The sequence below is a fragment of the Rhineura floridana genome, chromosome 1 (genome assembly GCF_030035675.1).
Source record: "Rhineura floridana isolate rRhiFlo1 chromosome 1, rRhiFlo1.hap2, whole genome shotgun sequence".
Taxonomy (NCBI): Eukaryota; Metazoa; Chordata; class Lepidosauria; order Squamata; family Rhineuridae; genus Rhineura; species Rhineura floridana.
This window is the reverse complement of record NC_084480.1, coordinates 81,968,974-81,993,801: the sequence shown is the minus strand read 5'-3', so window position 1 is coordinate 81,993,801 and position 24,828 is coordinate 81,968,974. Positions and strand designations below refer to the sequence as shown.

Here is a 24,828-nt window from a genome sequence, read left to right as displayed (position 1 = left end):
CTTTTGTGCCTCAGGGAAAAATCTCAGCCTTTTGAGGAGCGATGGAGAGAGAGAAATGAAGCCAGGGATGTATTTATCAGAGAAAGAATGCTGTGGAAACAAACTTCCTGTACTTTAATTTAAAAAAACACAAAAAACCAACAATGATTGTTGCTTGCCAGGAGTTGACAGGTGTAGTTTCTTTTTTTTCTGGATGGCATCCAGAAACCACAGCTTTAATATGCATTTACTACTTTATAGTGAGAAAACAGCTGTCTCTCTGGCTTAGCATACAAGGAGACTAAAATACTGTGTCGGCTGCACTTTATAGCAGGATAGCAAAATCTGCATAGCGTTGTAGTCACCACCACCACCAAGGAAGTCAAGGACTATTCTGAATCCATTTTGTACCTCCAAGGGTGTTGCTAAGAAAGCTAGGTATTAAAAGGACTCAGGATACAGGTTCATTGCTCAAGTTTGCATATGCTAATTTGTATGTGTAGATGGCTCTGGATAATTATGTTGGTGAGTGTGGTCTCACCAACACTTCACATTGTAGTGCACCCAGCCATTGTATAAGTGGAGTTAAAAAGGGTGAAAAGGGACAGGAAACCTGAGGTCCTCTGCAAAAGATCGGGTAACAATGTCCCTGTTGTACTCTATCTTGCATATAATCTATACAATCCACAAACAAATGGGTTGAGAAGCAGACCAGTGGGGGTTGGTCCATTACGCGTAAATGGGGCATTGCTCCATCAACCTCACTCTGCCCTTAGCCAGCCCCCACCTGTCTGCCTTCCTCATTCATTCATTGGCGATCACTCGTGGCCGAGTAAGATTGTCTTCCAAGATAATTTGGTTGAAAGATGCCTGTACATGAATTTGTTTTATGTGAGGAGATCGGTGCACAATGATCAACACAGAATCTTGACAGAAAAAGGCTTTGATCCAATGGCATGGATACCACGATGATTGGAGATGGTCTCGGCTGTGCGTGTACAGTCCCCAAACCTGCTGGTATTGGGGGACTTCAATGTACATTCAGAGGCCATCCTTACTGGGGCGCCTCGGGACTTCATGGAAACCATGGCTTCCTGGGAGCTGCACCTTATTACAATGGGGCCCACCCATGTAGTTGGTCATGCACTCGACCTTGTGTTTGTCTCGGGAAAGGAGGGGAGTGATCTGAAAATTGGGGGTACATCCATCACCCCATTGTCATGGTCAGACCACTACTTGGTGAGGTTGGAACTTTCGGTGCCACAAACCCTCCGTGGGGGTGGAGGACCTATTAAGATGGTCCGCCCCAGGCGTCTGATGGATCCTGATGGATTCCTGAATGCACTTGGGGATTCTCTGGAGCATGCACACAGCCACTCGGCTGAGACCCTGGTGGAAGGGTGGAATGCTGCAATCGCCAGGGCATTAGACTGGGTGGCTCCAAAACGCCCTCTCCCCCTGAATAGAACTCAGACGGCACCGTGGTTCACCCCACGGTTGCGAACTCTGAGGCGGGAGGTGAGACGGCTAGAGCGCCGGTGGCGGAAATCTCGCTCTGACAACGATCGGACACATGTTAGAGCGGCTGCGGCAGCCTATCATGTGACAATAAGGGCAGCAAAAAAATATTTTTATGCTGCCTCTATTGCATCTGCAGAGTGCTGTCCCAGGAGACTGTTCCAAGTGGTCCGGAGCCTGGTCGGTCCAGTTGCTCCGGAACCAATGGAACATGCTAAGGCCTCCTGTGACGAGTTTGCTAAACACTTTGTGGAGAAAATTGATCGTATTAAGAGTGCTATTCCGTGCGCTGTGGACACAGTGAGTGAGCCAGAGGTGACCAGTGGTTCTCTGGTGGTGTGGGATCGGTTCCAGCTTCTTCCATCTGATGAAGTGGACAAGGTGCTTTCAACCTTAAAGCCAACCACTTGCTTACTCGATCCTTGCCCATCGTGGCTCATTATGAGCTGCAAAGATAGACTGGGTGAGGGGATCAAGATGGTGGTAAATACATCTCTCGAAGAGGGAGTAATGCCATCATCGCTCAAGGAGGCAATAATAAAACCAATCTTAAAGAAGCCCTCCTTGGATCCCCAAGATCTGAACAACTTTCACCCAGTCTCAAATTTGCCATTCTTAGGCAAGGCAATTGAGCGGGTGGTGGCAAAACAGTTGCAAGCGCACTTGGAGGAAGCGGATTATCTGAATCCATTTCAATCGGGCTTCAGGCCTGGACATGGGACTGAAACAGCCTTGGTCGCCTTGGTAGATGATATGAGGAGGGCGTGGGATAGGGGCAAATGCACCTTCCTTGTCCTCCTTGATCTCTCAGCGGCTTTCAATACTGTTGACCACGTTATCCTCCTGGACCGCCTGAAGAGGTTAGGCATGGGGGGCACTGTATTGCAGTGGTTCCATTCCTTCCTCTCTGGTAGGTACCAAAGAGTGGCATTGGAGGATGAGGTTTTGGATCCTTGGCCTCTCACTTGTGGGGTGCCACAGGGTTCCATCCTCTCTCCGATGCTGTTCAACATCTATATAAAGCCGCTGGGGGCAATCATCAGGAGATTTGGGCTGCAATGTCATCAGTATGCGGATGACACGCAGCTCTATCTCTCATTTAAATCTTCACCGAGGTTGGCTGTAGAAACCCTGTCCGAGTGGCTGGATGGGAAGGAATAAGCTGAAGCTGAACCCTGACAAAACCAAGGTACTGTTTGTGGGAGACAAGGGAAGGCTGGGGGATGTGGACCTGGTGCTCAATGGGGTACGTTTGCCCCTGAAAGACCAGGTCCGCAGCCTGGGGGTCATTCTTGACTCCCAGCTGACCATGGAGGCTCAAGTCTCGGCTGTGAGCTGGGCGGCGCTGTATCAACTCCACCTGATACAGAGGCTGCGCCCCTACCTTCCCAACCATCTGCTCCCACCGGTAGTACATGCCCTGGTCACCTCTCGCCTAGACTACTGTAATGCGCTCTATGTGGGGTTACCCTTGAAAACGGTTCGGAAGCTGCAACTGGTACAGAATGCGGCGGCTCGTCTGATTAAAGGCAGCCGCCAGCAAGATCACATCACTCCAGTGCTGAAGGAGTTGCACTGGCTACCGGTTGTTTACCGGGCCCAATTCAAGGTGTTGGTTTTGACCTTTAAAACCCTATACGGTTTTAGCCCAGTCTATCTGAAGGAGCGCCTCCAGCATCGTCAGGGATGCCGCTCAACAAGATCAGCCTCAGAAGACCTTCTCTCAATCCCACCGGTTAAAACAGCTAGACTGGTGAGGACTAGAGAGAGGGCTTTTTCAATAGTGGCCCCCACCCTGTGGAACTCTCTCCCAAATGATCTCTGCCATGCCCCTTCTATGATAAGCTTCCGCCGGGCCTTGAAGACCTGGCTCTTCAGGCAGGCTTTTGGGGTGGGTTAGGTTTCTTACTGTTATGGTTTTAAATTTTAATGTTTTAATGTATTGTTTTATCTTGTACGTCGCCCAGAGTGGCTGGACAACCAGCCAGATGGGCGACTAATAAATTAAATAAATAAATAATAATAATAATAATTTTATCTGCTGCAGCCTTCATCCACCTCCACAGCCATTGTAATATACACATGGTTATCCTCCGCCTGTTCTGCCGTTGAGGACATTCTTGGATCTTTCTTTGTCCGGTTCCTCTCCCTTGACCTTACTGCCATGGGTGACCCTGCTGGGAGTACATGACTCCTGACGGCATTGCTCATAGGGTTCACTGGAACACGCAAGCCCACTCACCACTACAAGGTGATAATCCATCAACTGGGTCTGCCTTCCTACTTGCATTCAGTCCAGGGAGTGACACTGGCTGTCAGTTTCTTCCTCCTTAGTCTCAGTGACTAAGACTCCTTAGTCTTAGTCTTGTAGAATTTAGCAGGGAGGAAGATGGGGATAAAACTTGAATTAGTTGGCTCTGCTTGTCATTAGCTCTGGCTCCACCTACTTTTGGCCTTTCAGCCTTCTGCCCTTTCAGTTACAATTCAGCAGCTTACATGCAAATATTCCTTGGAAACACCTATATTTCTAGTCAATGCTCTGGTTGCATCCTCTCAGTGACTATTGGTGTATACAAGTAAATGGGACAATGTACAAAGTAGACACGCTTGTTGGCAAGTAAAGGGTTCCTGAGAGTATTTTTTCCATGGCAGAGTTACAAGGCCAAGACGCTCAGAGTCCGTGCAGATCTCAAGGACAAGTATCCAAGGCAACCAGCTGGCCTTATCTATAAGACTTGGCAGATCTGGCCAGTTGGTGTGGGGGTCGAGGAGTTTGTACAGAGAGAGAGCTTGTGATATATTCTATTGTCAGTAAAGTGACTCTTAAAACTTATTACTTGTCTGGCTCATTGCGTCAACTGGAATCTAGCCTGTCACTATTCTGTTCTGCATCCTGGGCACCTGCTTGCGCCAGATACAACATCCAACAAGTGGTAGCAGAGGATGGTTACCTGGTGCTGATGTTTACCTGGTGCTGATGGTTACCTGGTGCTGAGGTTTACCTGGAGCGGAGGATTGCAGAAAAGCGGCAGAGAAAAGCCAGAACTGCAGACCAGTGAGTAAAACAGCAGAGAGATGGAGAAACCAAAAGCTGAGCTGAAAGCTGTGAGAGAGCCGTGGGAAAAAAAAAACCTGACTGAAGGACAGAGGTGAGAAGCTCTAATTACAAAGGCGGTGAACTGTGAAAAGTGAAAGTATGTCTGTTATGTTATCGGCCGGGATCCCCTTGGGAAGGCTGACAGGGAAAAATTATGGCACTTGGAAACAGAGAATGCAGGCTTTTCTAGTGAAAGAAGACCTGTGGAAAGCTATCGCAGAAGACCCACCCGCCGGGGTGCCTATTCCAGCAGATTGGAGAAGGCTGGATGAGAGGGCAAAGGCGTTAATTGTTCTTGCTATTGATGATTCTCAATTACTGCACGTGCGTGATGCAACAACAGCTAAGGAAACCTGGGAAACTTTAAGAAATATTCATGTGAAAAAGACTGCCAGTTCTAAAATATATCTTGCCAGAAGATTGTATCAGATGCGCTTATCTGGAGATACAACCATGTCAGAGCATTTGTTGGAAATAAACAGACTGTTTACTGAGTTGTCAGAACATGAAATTGAACATTCTCAAACGCAAAAAGTGTATATCACATTAGCTTCACTAGATTCAAGTTATGATAGTCTGGTGAGCTCTTTGGAAGCAATGGACGATGCAAATCTCAATATGGATTATATAGAAGGAAAACTTTTACAAGAATTTCAAAGAAGGCAAGAAATGGCAAAGCAAGAAAGGACTGAGTCTAAACACAACTTGGGAAAGCTGAACAACAAAGCAGCACAAGAGAGACTGTATGAACAAAAAGCGTGTTATTTTTGTGGTTCCAAGCAACATCTTCAAAGGAATTGTGAAGCAAGAAGAAGAGAAAGAGGAAGAAAACCATGTGTACAGGTGATCTATGCTAGTAAGAATAAGCAATGTATGAACAATGAGCAGGGAAATAACTGTAAAGATTTATGGGCAATTGACAGTGGGGCAACAAATAGTATAATCAAAGATAAATCCATGTTTCATACATTTTGTGACGTAGAGGATCATGTGATAATGGCTGATGGAACTAAGAAACTTATCAAAAGTAGGGGTACAGTGAAATTAGCAGGTTTTAATACGATTATGACAGATGTGCTGTTTATTCCTGACATTGAATGCAACATTATGGCTGTGTCAAAACTCAATGAAATGGGGTTCAATGTGATGTTCAAAAGGGGTTCAGTGCATGTAATGAGAGGAGAAAAAATATTCATGAAAGGAATAGTGAGGAACTCATTGTTCTTCTTACACGTGAAACAAACAAATCATGTACTCATGTGTGCTAATAAGAAACCCCATAATAATTGTGTTCATTTATGGCACAGAAAACTAGGCCATATAGGATATGAAAATGTGGTGAAAACAACAGAGAACAGTAATGATGTGACATTGAGAAACTGTGAAAAATATGTAGACTGCCACATGTGTAAACAAACTAGGGCAGTTGTGGCTGCAAAGAACAAAGAAGCCATGCCCAGCACAAATGCACCTTATCAATTAATACACGTGGACTTAGTGGGGCCATTTCAACCTACTCAGGGGGGTGCAAGATATTTCCTGACAATAGTTGATGATTTTTCAAAATTCTGCACTGTTTATTTACTAAAAGCTAAAAGTGAAGCTGCAGAGAAACTGAAAAGATTTATTACAAAAATTGAAGTGCAGTTTGGTGTCAAAATACAGAGAATAAGATCAGATCAAGGAGGAGAGTTCTTAGGACACTCTTTTACCGAATACTTGGATAAAAGAGGAATAAAACAGGAGTTCAGCCCCTTATAGTCCTCATGAGAATGGGTTAGCTGAACGCTGGAACAGGTTGCTTCAGGACTCAATAAGATCAATGCTGTGTGACTCCTCTTTAACACAAGGTTTCTGGGGAGAGTGTGTTCTGTATTCAGCTTACATTCAAAACAGAATATTCCATAAGGCCACTGGAATGTCTCCTTATCAGAAATTGTATGACAGAAAACCCAGATTAAAACATTTGATTAGGTTTGGAGCAGAATGCTGGGTACATGTTCCCAAAAACAAAAGGACAGGGAAGCTGCAAAGGAGAGCAGACAAAGGGTACATGCTGGGATTTGAAAACACGTATTACAGAATTTGGATGCCAAAACAAAGGTCTGTGGTGTTAAGCAGAAGCGTGCAAGCAATAGAGCAGGATTGGGAAGAGAAAACATATGTGGAGTTGGGAAACACTGAAGTTAGTAATGAACAAGAACAGGCAGATACAGTACCAATAAAACAAGAAGAAACAGGCAGCAGTAGTGAATCAAGTTCTAGCTCTGAGAGAGAAACAGAGGAATCGCCTGACACAGACACAGACACTAAGGCAGAAATACAACCACGCAGATCAGAGAGAACAACCAAAGGTATTCCACCTGTTAGATTTAAAATAAATTCCATTAAACATATAGACTTCAGTAACTGGAAAAAGTGGGATGATGGAAATCATGAAGAGTAATGAAATGTAATAAAAGTGATGCTGAGATTCTAATGCAATGTAGTAACTGTATTACAAATGATGCTGATGTAAACTGAAGAAAAAGAAATGTATCATGTGGAGAAAATGATATAAGTAAATGCAAGAAATGTAAATGTAAATGACATGAAAAGAAGTGAAAATGTGAATCTGTAACAATCTGAAATGTATTGTTGAAATGTGATATAATGTGTGAAATGCTAAGCAAGAAGGCTATGGAAAAAATAGGTGGGGGAATGTTGGCAAGTAAAGGGTTCCTGAGAGTATTTTTTCCATGGCAGAGTTACAAGGCCAAGACGCTCAGAGTCCGTGCAGATCTCAAGGACAAGTATCCAAGGCAACCAGCTGGCCTTATCTATAAGACTTGGCAGATCTGGCCAGTTGGTGTGGGGGTTGAGGAGTTTGTACAGAGAGAGAGCTTGTGATATATTCTATTGTCAGTAAAGTGACTCTTAAAACTTATTACTTGTCTGGCTCATTGCGTCAACTGGAATCTAGCCTGTCACTATTCTGTTCTGCATCCTGGGCACCTGCTTGCGCCAGATACAACATCCAACAACGCTAAAGAAGGGGTGGGGAACCTGTGGCCAGATGTTATTGGTCTACAGTTTCCACCATCCCTGATCATTGTCCATGCTGGCTGAGCCTGTTGGAAGTTACAGTCCAATAACACCTGGAGGTTCCTCTCCCTATGCTAAAGTTACAAATCCCTTTGCTTCAAAAACAAAGTCAACTGTTTGTCCTATGTTGATAAAAACTGCTAAAGTTAATATGAAATAAAAATGTAGCCGCACAGCAGATGTTCTTAAAATGCACTGTTTTGGAGCAATTTAATCTTGAACATAGCTACGGATGGGCCTTTAGACCTGCTCCTAACCTTGCCTTCTCCCACAGCTAAAATCTGTAATAGTACACTGGACTAGAGGATTGTGGGAAATGTTTCCATACTGAGTTGTTGTTTTTATCAGTCTGATATAAGCAACCTAATTCAAACTTGGAAAAAATATATATTAGAAAAACGTCAGGGCCAATATCAGATAAACATGCGGTATTCATTTACTGCCTCTCTTAACAAATGGAGCTCATAAATCCTTAAGTTTTCATAATGTTGAGAGATGTTTGCCATTAATAAATCCTTTGAACACAAAATGTTTCCTCACTCTTCAATACTGTGTGTTTTCCTATGGTACGTGGCAAGGAGTTCATGCTCAAGCTCAGTTCCCTTGAGGAGTTCAAAAAAAAAATCCCAATGTACCAGATGTAATAGGCTGTAAGAAATATTCAGCTGGGTTGTATTAAATTTCCTCTTTGGGCTAGAGTATGCTACATTATTAAAAGCTCCTGATAACCAGCTGGCAGATTGTCATTGGATAAACTTGTATATACATGTCTCAGCAGTATATCTAGACTCACATAGACTGATAATTTGATATCTGCAAATAAAGCTGGGGGGGAATTTGAAAGTTTTTGTTTATAGGGGGGAAACAATATTCATTCAAAAAACTGTAATTGGATTTTTGAAGCAATGATGCTGTTCCCCAAAGAACTTTACTAGGCCTACAAAACTTCAAAAGGCCTACATAAAATAAGATAATGGACATCAAAGGTTATGCATGTAACCTTCAGGCTGGCTGCAATAGTATGAAAGGGAGTCACCTGCATACAGATGGAAAGGAATGATAAAGCTGAATCCAAAACATTGCTCACTTCTTAATGAGAAAGACAGTTTAAGTGGTTTAACTGATAAGATCATTTTAAAGGTGATTTCTCTCACCAAATTTAATGATAAAGAAACAGAAAAATGTATTCAAAAAATGACTCCATGCTGCACGTTACTATGTTCAGGAAACGCCTAGTTTTCAAGCAAGGGCTGGTGATACCATGACTCAGAATGAGACCAGTTACACAGGCAGCAATTTTTGGTTCCATTTTCATGGGTGGTATCTTGCCCTGTCCCCTCATGGCTACTCAAAATATTTCTGGCAGATATGGAGGGAGGGGAAGGCAGCAGTAGTTGCTGCTTCCTGCTTTGGCATATTTTAAAAAGGCCTCACTGTGGCATCACATGCACTGTTCTGAAGGGAGCCTAAAGTCTAGTAAGCACTCATCTAGAGCACCTGTTGAGCCCAGCAGTCAGGTTCGGCTGCTGGACTACTCACCTTCATTGCAGAAAGGCAGGACCACCACCCCAATCCAATTGGCTGCCCCTATCTGTCTCCTGCTATTGGTTTTTTTTAAAAAAAAATACTCACTCTTTCAATGACCAGAATAAGCATTTTAAGAAGCAAGGCCTAGGCAAGGCATTCTAGGCATGGTCCATGACTTTCCATTGTTTCCTCTACCCCCTCCCCCCACTGCTTTTTCTTTTATTGTATCCTTTTGCCACCTTCTCTATCTTGGTTTGTGCCTCTCTGCTTCTTCCCTTTCTAGTATGTATGTATTTATATTACTACATTTATATTCAATTTCCCTCCCGGGTAGCATACATAGTGCTCTCACTCACTCATACACCAACAACAACAACCTCTTTATTCTCACAACAGCCCTGTGAAGTATGTTAGGCTGAGACATAATGACTGGTCCAAGTTCCCCCAGTGAGCTTCAGGGCTGAGTGGGGATTCAAACCCTGGTTCCCCAACACTCCAACCACTACACCACACTGGCTCTCAAATTATCCTTTCATTATCTGCCCTCACTCCTCATCACCCAGTCAGCTGCTTTGTCAAAAAAGTAAAAGGGTGGCACTGGAGAGTCTAATCTGTGTCAATGCCTGTGAAGAAGAAATTGTGGATGTTAGATAACAGATTAATGGAGTACATGGGAGGGGGGAAAGAGGGAGAGAACGTGTGAGAGTTTTGAAAGAAAGAAAGAAAGAAAGAAAGAAAGAAAGAAAGAAAGAAAGAAAGAAAGAAAGAAAGAAAGAAAGAAAGAAAGAAAGAAAGAAAGAAAGACTATTTGGATAGTGTGTGTGAGGGAGGGAGATAAAAGGGTTCTCCTTCTTTTAGTCAAGCAGTGTTAGTATGTGTCTATTTAGATCCTGAGTGTGTGAATCTGTCATAGGGTTACCAGGTCTCTGGTTTTTGGCCAGAGACTCTGGATTTTTGGGGTCGTCTCTGGGTGAGACACCCCAATCTCTGGACTAGGTTTCTAGGTGGTCTGGTTCAAGAGATATACACAAAAATGGCAGCCACCCCCCACACAACTTCTGTAGCTGGCTGCTCTAACCCTGCCCTTTCATGTTTGTAGCCAATAAGTCAAGTCAGGGTTGTGATTTACAAGGGATTTGTTGACCTCCAGATAATTGCAAGTTCAGAAAACTGTTGCCTTTTCCTGCTTGTCTGAAAATCTCATAAATTGAGTAAGTTTATAGTTTTCAGCAGTAGCAAAAGTCCCTTTCTCTCTGCTTGCAGATCTAGAACAACAGTTCACAGCAGATCTTAGTAGGCATGCACAGGTAACAATTTCAGTTTTGATTATAATAAAAGTGTACATGCAGGGTTTTTTTAATTACTTGCAAAAATAGTATATTATACATTTTATCTTTCAAAAAAAATGTGAACATAATTTTTTTAAAAGTGTACATGCAGCTTACGATGCCATTACAATGTGTTATAATTTTCTAAGGAATCAGACAAGTTTACATTTTCCGGGGCTGTTGAAGAGGGCAGTTTATTTTTCTAATTCTTAGCCTGTTTTGAAACCTTCCCAATATGAAATTTGTTTTGGAGTAAAGCTGCAATGCTAATTCCACATACCTGGGAGCTAACTCCATTGAATTCAGTAGGACTTACTTTTGAGTAGACATGGTTAAGATTGTGCTGTAAATCGATGGGACTTGTGAGTGAACATAGCAAAGGATTGTGTTTGTGTTGTAAATCATTCTCTCCCACTCCAATCCTATTTTTGAAGCAATTGGGCAGGCCTTACTTAGGTGTCACTGTTAGGAGATGCCCTGTTCCACTCACAGAGCTTTAATCAGAGTGGCTGACTGTTAAACCACTCTGGCCACTGGAGCTCTGTCAGGGGAATAGGAGTCTCCTCTCAGCATGCTTCACAAACTATACTTCCCAGGATTCTCTGAGAGAAGCCATGATTGCCTCATGTGAAATCAAAGTCTGGTGTGGGTGTGGCCCCCTGGTTAGGCAAGCCAAGCAGCTGTGAGTCTGGCTTTTAGAATACTGACAGTTGGTTCTTACTGAGCATGCCAGACATTATCATTTTGTTCAAGCCAAAATTTCTTAAATTAATTAAAAATCAGCCAGGCATTTTTTTTTTAACTTTTAAACTGCAGAAGATGAAGGTCAGAGTATGGGGCAAGGTCAGTAACACTGTTTTGTGCATCACCATGAAAATTTAGAGGGTTGTTAAGCAAGCGTTTCTGAGTTCAGGACTACAGTCAGAGAGAACCAAGAGTTCAAAGTGTAAAGTGAGAGACAGAAAAAACTGACTCCTTTTGGACTTTTTTCTGTCAGAGTTCTCATAATCTGTTGAACTTCATTAAAAATCAGCCATGTTCACAGAGTACCTGTAATCCTATTACTGACCTTGCCCCATACTCTGACCTTCATCTTCTGCAGTTTAAAAATTAAAAAAATACCTGGCTGAAGTAAGGGAAGTAGGGAAGGTTTTGGCTTGTAAACGGCGGCTCTGCCTGAGTACTACCCTCTGAAAGTCTCTCTTCCTGCCCCTCATCGCATGGGGCAAGGGGGGGAGTCTCAGATGATCCATCTGACAGTGGGGTTTTGCTAGGTGATGGCATGGTCTCTGGAAGCAGGATGCTGATTGGCTACGAAGCATTTAAAGTGCCTGGTGGGAATTCCTTCATGGAAGTAGCTCGCATGGGTGGAGAGTCGCTTCCCAACTGCTCAGGCGTTGGACTCACAGGCAGGGCAGGATCTTTCTCAGTGGAAGTACTAGACAGGGGAGTCTGGGCACTGCCAGAACCCTCCCCACTCGTCTCCCCTCTTTCAGCTTCCCAAGGATCCTTGTAGTCATCTGACTCCCTCCCTGATCTAACTCTCCCCTCGCCTGGATCACACAACAGTGGCAGGTGAAATATATTCTACCAAAACTCTAGTTGTACTATGTTTTTAATTGATCATGCCCACTTTTCCTTAAATGGAGTAGTATAAGCATAGCAGACTGAAAACATGAATCTTGGGCAGGCCAAGTTTGCTTTTTCCAACAGCTGGAGTCATTGCTTAAGTACTAACATATTGTAATCTGTCTAATTTTACATCAAACTTCAGTTTCAAATTCAACTGTTAATGCGCCCAAAATAGAAACAGAGCATAACCTCCAGTTTGCAACAAAAAGGCTATCTTCACTATTATATGACATCAACCAATAAAATTATTTTAATAAAAGTACATTTGACACAGATTTCTATGATGAATAATGAGAGAAATATAATTTTCTAGGTTAGATTCTCTGTAGAAACAGTAGCAACACAGAAAAGAAGCAAAGTACCAACAACACCAACCCAACACCAACAAACATACAAAAATATAATTCTCCATCTTTGGAGACTGCAGGTGTTGCTACCGCTCACCATATGCTCAGAGATACATGTTACCAAATTCTTCCCAGCTACACAGGAAATGGATTGGACTGTGAAAGACCAACCCAAATGGTGTTTGCATTTTGACCAATTTGTAGGGCAGTCCAATATCTCAGAGAGGAGGTCAGGTCTCTTGCTCCCCTGGTGCATTCACTATAGCTGCCCAGTTTCCCTGCTTTTTAAAGTTTGATAGAAATATCTGTGGGCTATAGGTACATTCTTAAACCACAAGTTTTTTTTTGCCTATTAGTGAATATCTTTACAGGCTGTGTAAATAATAAACATCTTTGACAGTCATACCTATATACATATTTCTTCATACTATATCCCCATAAGTATCTGATTTCACACTGTGGTGGTACATTATTATTTTGTCTACATTTTAAGTGTGCCCCTTTTTCCTTGGGCTGGTCATGGTCCCCCTCTGTTGTTTTCACTTTGAGGGGCAGATTAGGCTGAGAGATGGTGAATAGCCCATGGTCACCCAGTAAGCTTTTTAGCTGATTTCCATTTTTTAAAAATTAATTAAAACAATTTAGCTGCAGGCAAGATTTATGAAGAGATCCACACAATACATTTAAAGCACATCCAACTCACATTTAAAGAGCATGATTTCCCCCAAAGTGGTTGGTCCAGAAGCTGCAGCTGATGCAAAATGGGGTGACGCAACTGGTCACTGAGGGGGGGGATTGCCAACATGTCACCCCGCTGCTGAAAGAATTGCACTGGCTGCCCATTACTTACTGGGCCAAGTTCAAGATTCTGGTTTTGGTGTACAAAGCCCTATACAGCTTGGGACCAGGACATCTGAAAGACTCTCTACCCCTTATATATACAGTTGATCACTGCGCTCTGCAGGTGAAGTCCTCCTGCAGATACTATCTTATCAGGAGGTCCATTTTGCACAATATAGGAAGTGGACCTTTACTGTAGTGGCACTACCCTTTGGAATTCCCTATCTTTAAACATTAGTCAGGCACCATCTCTGTTATCTTTTTGGCTCATATTGAAGACCTTCCTCTTTCAACAAGTATTTTCAGTAGAGACTTTATCCCAGTCTGTATCTGTATTGCAATTGTTTTTTAAGATATTTTTAAAGATGTATTATTTTAATAAGTTTTTAAAGATGTTTTGTTTTAATATATTTTAAAGTCTGTTTTTAAGATGTTTTAAAGTATTTTTAGTCTTTTGTTTCCAGCCCTGGGCTCCTTCTGGGAGGAAGGGCAGAAAATAAATTTAATTAATTAAACACACCTCCTTCAGAGGAGGGGGATCTTTTGCAAGGGATAAACCAGGTGCTTTGCCCCAAAATGTGCCTAAATATTGTGCGCATAACCCAAGAAATGAAGGTCCAAACCTGACTAAAGCAAATCTTTCTGTTATTGAAAGAAAAAACAAGAATAGCTATACAAAAGTACTGGGTATTTGGCAGTATTACTCAAGGCCAGCTCCAAAGGCTGAGGGCACCTGGGGCTACAGGCACACATGCGCCATCAGCCAAGATGGCAGCAAAGGCTTCAGTCCCTTAGGGAAACCTCGGCTGTCATCTTGGTTGAGGGTAGCCCTACATGCTCTGTGTGCTGCATGCACAACCGCACAACACAGCCAAGAAAGGTAGGTTAAGCGAGGCAATGGCAGGGCTCCAAAACTCCTGCCCTGTGATATGCGGCAGCAATCCTGCTGCGAATCGCAGAAGGGTAGTTCTGGGGTCTGGGGCAGGCTTGTGCCCAAGGGCCCTGGCATGCCTGGGGCCGGCCCTGGTATTAATCATTAGTACACTAACCCATTTATGACTAAACTAAAGAGACAGAAGGTCCTTATTGCTGTAATAAATGACAGGTAGCAGAGATTTCCTATTTTAGGCCCAGCTCTCTGGACCATCCTTCTGAAAATTGGATGCCCTGATAAATTTGTGAATATTTTGCGACTCCTCCATGACAACATGACAGCTACAATTTTGGATAACAATGGCTCTCAAAGTGATCCATTCAAAGTGGGATCAGGCGTCAAACAGGGATGTGTCATTGCTCCGACCTTATTTGCTACTTTCATCGCCATGATTCTACACCTTGTTGAGGGGAAACTTCCCACTGGCGTGGAAATCACATATTGAACAGATGGAAAGCTTTTTAATCTCAGTAGGCTGAAAGCAAAAAGTAAGGTAATTACAACCTCTGTCGTAGAACTTCAATATGCCGATGATAATGTAGTCTCCGCACATTCAGAGGAAGATCTTCAAACTATCCTAAATGTCCTTGCAGAAGCATATGAAAAGCTTGGGTTCTCACTTAACATAAAAAAAACCAAAGTGCTTCATCAGCAAGTGCAAACCAATCCCTCTGTAGCACCATCAATCCAGCTTAATGGAGCGACACTGGAGAATGTCGATCACTTTTCTTATCTTGGCAGCCATCTCTCTGTGAAAGCTGACATTGATGCAGAAATTCAGCATCGTCTGAGCTCTGCGAGTGCCGCATTCTTCCAAATGAAGCGTAGACTGTTCGAGGATCGGGATACTCGCAGGGAGACCAAAATGCTTATTTACAAAGCCATTGTACTACCGACCTTACTGTACGCCTGTGAAACATGGACCATCTATAAACACCACTCCCAACTTCTTGAAAGATTCCACCAACTCTGCCTCCAGAAAATTCTGCAAATTACTTGGGAAGATAGGCAGACTAATGTTAGCATATTGGAAGAAGCAAAGACCACCAGTGTTGAAACAATGATCCTCCAACATCAACTTCGCTAGACCGGCCATGTTGTTCGAATGCCTGATCACCATCTTCCAAAGCAGCTACTTTACTCCCAACTTGAGGATGGAAAAGGGAATATCAGTGGACAGCAAAAGAGGTTTAAAGATGTTTTCAAAGCTAATCTAAAAAAATGTAATTTAAGCACTGAGAACTGGGAAGCCTTGGCCCATGAGCGTCCCAATTGGAGGCCGGCCATTATCAAAGGTGCTATGGACTTTGAAGAAGCACGAGTACAGGGTGAAAGGGACAAACGAGCTAAGCGGAAGGCATGTCAAGCAAATCCTCATTGTGACCATCTTCCATCTGGAAACCTATGTCCTCACTGTGGGATGCTGTGTGGATCCAGAATTGGTCTCCACAGTCACTTACGGACCCACTGTTAAAGACCTTACCCTGGAAGACAATCTTATTTTATTTATTTATTAAATTTATTAGTCACCCATCTGGCTGGTTGTCCAGCCACTCTGGGAGACGTACAAAATAAAAACATACAAATACATTAAAATATTAAAAATCTCAACAATAATAATAAAACCTAACCCACCCCAAAAGCCTGCCTGAAGAGCCAGGTCTTCAAGGCCCGGCGGAAGATCATCATAGAGGCGGCATGGTGGAGATCATTTGGGAGAGAGTTCCACAGGGTGGGGGCCACTATTGAAAAAGCCCTCTCTCTAGTCCTCACCAGTCTAGCTGTTTTAACTGGTGGGATAGGGAGAAGGCCTTTTGAGGCTGATCTTGTTGAGCGGCATCCCTGATGATGTTGGAGGCGCTCCTTCAGATAGACTGGGCTGAAACCGTATAGGGTTTTAAAGGTCAAAACCAACACCTTGAATTGGGCCCGGAAAACAACCAGTAACCTGTGCAACTCCTTCAGCACTGGAGTGATGTGATCTTGCTGGCGGCTGCCTTTAATCAGGCAAGCCGCCGCATTCTGTACCAGTTGCAGCTTCCAGACCGTTTTCAAGGGTAACCCCACATAGAGCGCATTACAGTAGTCTAGGCGAGAGGAGACCAGGGCATGTACTACCGGTGGGATCACTCAGCCACAAGTGATTGCCAATGAATGAATGAAGTAGGAAGTAGAATACAGATGAAGTGATGTGAAGTAGCTCTGCCCAAACAGCAGGAAGGAATCTATTTGCCTCAAGATTTGCACTGAGGCAGAGATTTTCTTCCCAACCTGTGGCCTGAAGGCTCGCACTGCGTTCCTTGAAAGCATAGTTACATGTTGGAGCTCAGATCGCCATCTTGGATCTCAAAACCCTGCTCTTAAATACACTTTTTTCTCTTATCAAGCAATTTGGAAACAAGGAGTTTGGGAGTTATGAGGTGATCTCATTCTGTGTATGTTTCTTACTGCCACTTTGTGAAAAACTTAGTTTACTTTCTAATGCTGTCTCTAAACAATGGGATTGTTCTGGTAGTCAAAAGGGAAGTCTGCCAAGGAAGAAGATAACATTTAATTCAGGGTTTTCCTGTGCCTCTGAGTTTGTCAATAGATCAGCATTGCTTCTGTCCTCTTTTCACAGTATTTCAAGAATGCATAACTAGTCAGAAAACAGAGGGTGCGGGGTGGGAAAAATGTATTCCAGAACATCTGAGGGCTTTTACCCCCCTCAAATCCTGCATGAACCAAAGTAGGGTTAGCCAGAACATTCCTAACAGGACACAGGGCCAGCCCCAGGCATGCCAGGGCCCTTGGGCACCAGCCTGCCCCGGCACTCCCCTTCTGGGATTCACGGCAGGACTGGTACCGTGGATAGCAGGGTGGGAGGTCCCAAGCCACCCCCCCATTCCCCCGCTCTACTTACCTTTCTCTGTGCTTTTTTTTGGTGGCACACCTGCACTCACAGGTTTGCCATCAATCAAGATGGCGGCCGAGGTTTCCCTAAGGGACTGAAGCCTCTGCCGCCATTTTAGTTGATGGCACGCATGTGTGATACACGCGTGCATTGCTGCCATCAACCAAGGTGGTGGCAGAGGCTTCAGCCCCTTAGGGAAACCTCAGCCGCCATCTTGATTGATGGCAAACCTGCGTGCGCAGTACTTGCAGCTGCAAAAACCAGCAGAGAGAAAGGTAGGTGAAGCAGGGGAATGGCGGGCAGCTCTGTAGCTCCTGTCCTGCTATCCGCAGCAGCAATCCTGCCACAGATTGCAGAAGGGGAGCACAGGGGTCCCACAGGGGCCCCTGTAGTCCCAGGGGCCCTCAGCCAGTGCCCCACCTGGCTGCCCTTTAGAACTGGCCCTGAACAGGAGTAAGAAACAGATTTAAGAAGTTACTCACAAAATGAATCACAATATACAATTCATCATACTTTAGCCTTTTTGAAAACTTTTTAAAAAATCTCTGTAACATCTTGCTCAGTTTCAAAATACTTTAATTTTTTTCAGTGATGATAGGGTTTTGTGTTATAGTACATGTGCCACAGCAGTTTCTAGTGTAGAACACAAATTCATAATAACTCTGTGTTTTGGTTTTTTAAAAGATGTGTAGCCTTTAAAAAAAACCTGACAAATAGAAATGGTCCAATGGAGTATCCTTTTCAATATGCTCAAATAAGCAGGTAAATCTGTTTCAAGATGTTGATTAAAAACTTTATCTGGAGATGTCAGGGTAGGGGGCAATAAGAACTGTTGTGTGGAACCTTCATATCTGAATATATTGCTCTGAAGTTTCTTTTAATATAATATAATATATATAATAGTTGCTTCTATCTTGCTGGAAATATGCCAAGGTTTTACTGCTGTTTTGCCTGGGACCATCTGTTTTGAGTTCTAGAAGAAAAAATGGAAATTTTTGTTTAATTCCCTCTCCCTTCCCAGTTCCTGGAGGGAATCACTCTGGACTGAAATAAGATTATTTTTTGTTATTGTTGTTCGTTATCACTGTAAAATGTTTTCCCTATTGGGGATAGCTGGATTCTCTAGGGGTCCATGAACAAGTGTGATTCTACAAGTGAACAGATGGCATCTGTTGTTGTTGTCTACATATCTGAGTTTCATTCTCTCTATCAGTGTTTCATTCCCAGATCATTTCTACACTTCATCATTAACTTATATTCAGAGTATGGAAGATATACTGCATCAGTTGAATATTTGAGGGATAGTATTCTCATATAAATACTTCCTAACATCTTCATAAAAAAGCAGAATACCCACTTTATAATGAACAATGCATTCTTTTTGCTTATTTGTTGCATGTGATACAGATTTACTCAATCGCATGCAACAAATTACTCAAGGAAACCCATTCAAATTTCAGTATATTGTAGCTAGAAACAAGCTATTCTTTCCCCAGATAGCTATCCAAATAGCAATTACCAGGCTTTCTGAAATGTGGATGATCAAGTGTCAGTGGCACATTTTGGATCCTGCTCATTGCTTCGGTGACAAAAAGCTTGAAACTCTGTTCCTGTGCTTATGTTGTGCTGTGGTCCTAACATTAGCAGTCAACCAGCAAATAGGAGATTCAACAGCACAATCTTTTGTATGTCTATCTATGTCAGAACTGCATCCAGTTGAGTTCAGTGGGACTCTCTCCAAAGTAAGTGTGTAGGATTGCAGCCTCATGCATGAGCTGAAGCTGACTGGTCCTGAGCAAAGTCTAGAGAAACCTCTCATCAGTTTCTTTTTTTCTTTTCTAAAAAATATTTTTATTGATTTTCAAGAAAAAATACAATATAATAAAAAACAGCAGCTCTCATCACTTTTATTACATGACTTTACCTTGACATTTAGAACTTTTTTACCTTTGAGTCAGTTAAAAAAGCAAATGCCCAAAATTGCTGCTTTTTTGCTTCATATTATTTCTTATTAAAAGGGAGCTTATGGGAGATACCTGAGCGCCACATGTGGAGTTTGTATGTCTTCCTCATGGAGAAAATAAACAAATTTCCTTTCTGGGGGAAAAGCCTATCTAATGAAAAGCAGAAATGCAAATCCACTCCAGCCCTAGTCACTCCAGCCCTATTCAGTCGTATACACACAAACGCACACAAATACACAATTCCCATTGCACAAAGAAGAGGGCCAATTGGTATCTTCCCCTTTCCACTCACCCTGCCCACTCACTGCTCCGGTACCTTCATTGGGTACCCTAAGTTACCCTAAAGAAGCTACCTTAATGATGGCATTAAATTGGCTCAGCTCACTGCCACTCTTATTACTTTGGATAAATGACAATGAGGCCAGTGATATTAACCAATTCCAAGTGAAAGTTCAAAGAACCATATAATCACTTAGTTATTTGATAGAACCGATTGAGTTGGGGTATTATGATGAAGTTAAAAATTTTTTAAAGAAGTGTATGGCCAGGATAAAATTGACAGATGAAACAAATAATTATAGCAGCTGATTGTAAAAACTCACAGAAAATACGCAAACAATGGGGTGAAGAATTTTCTTCAAAATTATCATTAATCAAAAATAATAATCATTCTCTTACGATGCAGTTGAATTATACCTAAACAGATGCAGATGTTTGTCTGAAAATATGTATTAAAATTCTGTTAAAAGCATTGATTTAAAACAGTTCAATAAAAGAAAACAAGCCCACACATGGGACCAATTGCCTGTAAAATCAAATCCCTTTCTATAAGAGAGAATGTTTACAGTTCAAGAAAAATAGCATTTGAAACAACTGAAACTCTGATTTGTCAAACATGAAAAAGCCAAGAGCAGTTTGTGCTGTATCCCCAAGGTTCATATTAGTGCATTTCAAAAAAGCATGGTTATAAACCCCTTGAAATCAAGATTCATAATGCAAATGCTGATAGCTCTTAATTTTAATAGTATTTCCAAGAGTTGCTATACTAGGCATTACTTTTAATGTCATAAAAAGACATTTACAATACGATTGTCCTATAGGCAGGTGTTCAAGAGGACACTGCTATTTAAAGTTTATTGGCTCATGGAATATGTCATTCTAAAAGCCAGAAATATTTATGGGAGATTGTAGATAAGATTTTCAGTCTTAGAATACAAAGGCCAGCTATTATTTCGATACCATTTGAATGTGGAATGCAGCTTCTGCTTGCTAGAAAGGAGTTTGTTGACACATGTAACATTTATTGAATCCTCCCATCACTTGATTACACTTGATTTGGAAATGTACAAGTTGGCTCCACTGAAAAGCATTTGGTTATATCTTCACCTAATGAAATCAGAATTATTTATATGTTTAGACTGTTTTGAAATTGTGTTCAGGTAAGAAAGTGTTAATAGAATGTTAGTAGGTGCAGATGAGGTATGACTGACAGGTGGGAGTGTGTGTGTGAGTGAGTGGGGAGTTTTGAAGAGAAAAACCGTTGGGTTGTGACAGTCAGAGTTAGATAGGATTAGGGATCAAGAAGAGAACATCTAGTTAGAAGGGCTGGGATTTGTGGGGAGGATTTCATTGGGTTTAGTAGAACAAGATAGATAGGTCAGATAGGAACAATAGCAAGTTATTCCTTTATTATCTCATTTGTGTATAATAAAGTTTATTTGTTTGATTCAAAATCCCACGTGTCAGCTTGGTCAAGCGTGCTACCAACCTAAGGTCCTGTACTTATACGTACCCCAAGTTTACAGGCAGATTACACCAGTGGTCACCTTTTGGGGAAAAGGTGGTGGGACTGAAGCTCATGGTTTAGAGACTGTTGGAAGTGGGGCAAGAGCAACTCCTGTTTTGTTCTTTTGTTTGTGCTCCAGAAGGGAGATAGAGCTAAGGTCCTCCAGATGGATAGGCTTGTTTACCTTTACCTCTGATGCTCTGACTGACTTCCTTCTGTCGCTAGACTGTTATGTCTTTAGGGAAGCTTACCTGCCCCTCCTCCTTCCGCCCGTTCCATTCTTTTGTTCTCTGACTGTTGGGGAGAGAGGAGACATCCCTTTGTCTCTGCTTTCTCCAGGCCATGAGGCTAACCCCTACACCTGGGTGTTATGCCTCCAACTTAGTTAGTTAGTTAGTTAGAACTAGGTTTGCTTTTCTATCTACTATGTATTTCTATAAATAAAGTAGCTTTTCTTATTTTACTAAGTCTCAAGTCTCAGTGATGCTGATGTAGGGTAAAAGCCTGCTTTCTTAGGCAAACACATGCACATGCTGGCACACTCACATTTCAACACCTGCTGTTACTCTGTTGCTGTGGTGTTGCTTTAAACGAAATTAAGCACACACAAATACACACAGCGCAACAGAGACCATATCTGACCCAGGCTGAGTCAGACTTCCTGGGGGGTTTCCTGATTTAGGTATCAGGAGGTGGTAATTCCAGAGACATGGGAATGTCACACTCCTCCCTACTGTGGTCTCCATGCCCCTTCCCAAGTTTCTCTTGACAATCCTACAATCCTGTAGGCATTTCTTGTTGCAGCTAATTCCATAAATTTTATTCTCTGTGCATAATTAATCTTGATTGTTGGAATAAGGCAGATGTTTTATTCTGAAAGTTGATAGTAGCAAGATCTGCCCTGTCCAAAGGATGAATGATAGGCACAATGGTACTAGCAGGGCAACCATTAACCACATATTCACCATTATAAGTGTGATAGAACTATTTGGGTCTACCAAAGAAACACTCCTTTTCTTTACTGCTGAAATGATTGCAGGATTGCATGGCCAACCATTGCTTCAGGTAGCACTAATAACCTACAGGATATCATTTACAGAAGCTGTCACTGGCCCTGACTCTTCCTTGTCTCCAGAATTGTGCAAAGGTCTCACCAGTGCAGCATGTCCTTTACACTACTGCAACATGTGAAAATGAAATATTGTACTCTAGCGCAACAGTAATTTGCTATCTGACATAATGATGGATGTCTGAAATAGTATCTCATATTGGACAGTAGTTATCTCTAAAGCAGATTCCATTGCATCATTTAACTTATGAAAAATATACAAGATGTCCAGTGCAAGACCGAAGGTAGAAAAACATTTTATTATTATACATCAAAGAATAACATTTTTTGTTATGGTTTATCAATCTTCTACATGTGACATATTGTGAACGCAGGAATGGGTATTCGCAGGTGAGAGTCAGTGGATGTGCTTATCTCTCCCCCAGTTGATAATTCCCCCTCCTCAGCAATTTTTACTGGCAAGACTAGATACAAGTCCAAATGGAGGAATGTGCAGCAGATAATCAATTGCTGGGAAAGTGTAAAATACCTCCTACCAATTCTCCCCTGCAAATACTCACCCTCACATTTGCATTTGAGTTTGAAAACATGTATATGTCAAGGTAGCATGATGTTCTGCCCTTAGGAAGAACCTTGTCCAGCACATAATTTATTAGTTTATTTAAACTATTTGAAAATGTTCAGGATGGTTGATGACTGTTGTCCCAAGTGGGTCACTTAACCTTGGTTTAAAAAAGTAATTATGCAAATTCATGGAAGAGCAGTCTATCAGTGGCTACTAGTCATGATGGCTGTGTGCTGCTTCCAGATTCAAGTCAACCTTCAGTTGCTGGATAGCAACAATAACCTATTCATTGCCTTCATGTCATGCTTACAGGCATCCTGGAACATCTGGTTTGGAAACACGTTGCTGGACTAGTGGACCTTTGGTCTGATCCAGTGGTGCACTGGTTATATTTTTAAGAACAGGCAACTTCCTACATTGCAAGCAGAAGTGAAATAAAAAGCCATACATCTCGATGCATCCTTACCAGTTGGCATCCGTCTCCAGAAAGCAACACAGCCATTGAAAAGCAACCAGTAAGCCATCAAACCATTTTATGAAATCAATCAGCACTTTCTTCTGTTAACACAAACATCACTAATATTTGAGCAGTGGAACCCTAATGATTTAGTGAAACTCTAATTTACTACAGAAAGTGTCATGCTATCAGGTTCTCAATAGAAAATATCATCAGAGAAAGCTAGAAATAAAAAATTCCCATTGCTGCTTAGATCTTTACATAATAGGGAAGGGAGGGCAATGTTCAAAAGGTAGTGATGCTCATATTGTTTCTCCTTAATAAAACAAAGCAGTTTATTTTCACTCAATATGTTTGGAGAAAACTAGTGATAAAATTAATATTTTCTATTATCTTAAATCTTTCTATTCAAGAATGTTCATATGCTTACAATTAGTTCTTATTCCTGTTTTGCTCAGTTTTACAGACGGGAAACCAAAAGGATCATGGATGGATTAGAGACTCACCGAACTATTAATGAAATCCAAATAACCTCCTACCACAAACATCCCAGAGAACTGGATAAGGTCTTACCTCATCCAGTATTTTAAAAAATAATGACATACTGTGTCTTGTCCACTGGTTTGTCACTCCTATCCTTTAGTACTTTGAAATGATTGTATCACTGCATGGGTACAGGCAGGGCCGGCGCCAAAAGGTGGCCAGGTTGGGCCCTGGCCAAGGGCCCTCGTAGGGATGGGAGAGTAGCTGCTGCAATCTGCGGCAGAGTCCCTGCCACGGATCGCAGGGAGGGAGCTTCCATCTACCTCTCTTTCATCTACCTCTCTTTCCTGTCTTCTGCTGCTGTGCATGGTGCACATGCAGGGCTGCCATCAACCAAGATGGCGATGGAGGCTTCTTTAAGGGACTGATGCCCCTGCCGCCATCTTGGTTGATGGCAGGCATGTGCACGTGCATAGTGTACTGTGCATATGTGCCACCAAGATGGCAGCAGGGGCATCAGCCCCTTAGAGAAGCCTCTGCCACCATCTTGGTTGATGGAAACAGGAGAGATGAAGGTGGGACAGGCAGGAGCCATGCACCCGGGCAGGCTGGTGCCCAAGGGCCCAGTAATGCCTGGCACCAGCCCTGGGCACAACCCAGAGCTGTGGAACCTGGCAAATAGTAGCCCTCCAGATGTTGTTCATCTCCCAGTTCTCCTGTGCTGGTATAGGCAAACAGTGGTTTACAGTGGTTCCAATCCTATCTGCAAGGTTGTTTTCAGAGAATAGCATTGGGTGATTGTCTTTCGGGCCCCTGGCAGTTATGTGGAATAGTGAGGTGCGTCGGGCTCTTGACACGGTTGCCCCCGAGCACCCTCTTCAGCATTGTGGAGCCTGGTCTGCACCTTGGTACACCAGTGAGCTAAGGGCAATGAAACAGGCTGGATGACAGCTACAGCACAAGTGGCGAAAGACGTGCTGTGTGGCTGATCGGGCATGAGTAAAACATCATAACCGTGCCTATTGTGTGGTGGTGAGAGTGGCAAAGAAGGCCCACTTCTCTGCCTCCATCACATCCTCAAGTAGCCGTCCGGTGGAGCTTTTCTGTATTGTCAGGAGTCTGTTGACATCAACTCCAGGAAATGGAGTTCTAGACCCTTCGGAGGCCCACTGTGAATTATTTGCTAGGCACTTTGAGGGTAAAGTTGCTCACCTCTGTAGCAGTCTTGATGCCCCCTCCACATCCACTGTAGCCCCCAATGAGGTGTCCAGTGCAAAGTCTGCTGCAACTTCTTGGGAACGGTTTCAGTTGATGCGGCCTGATGA

General features: G+C 42.7%; 1 long non-coding RNA gene across 2 annotated transcripts in view; it reads left to right on the top strand.

Moving 5' to 3' along the window:
* The first annotated feature begins 6,729 nt into the window (after window positions 1-6,729).
* The window catches only part of LOC133376119 (uncharacterized), a 36,904-nt gene continuing 18,805 nt past the window's right edge, over window positions 6,730-24,828 (top strand). For both annotated transcript variants that reach the window (XR_009760406.1, XR_009760404.1), the window contains exons 1-2: window positions 6,730-6,948; window positions 22,876-23,078. This is a non-coding gene — a long non-coding RNA (uncharacterized LOC133376119). The remainder of the gene's footprint in view (window positions 6,949-22,875; window positions 23,079-24,828) is intronic.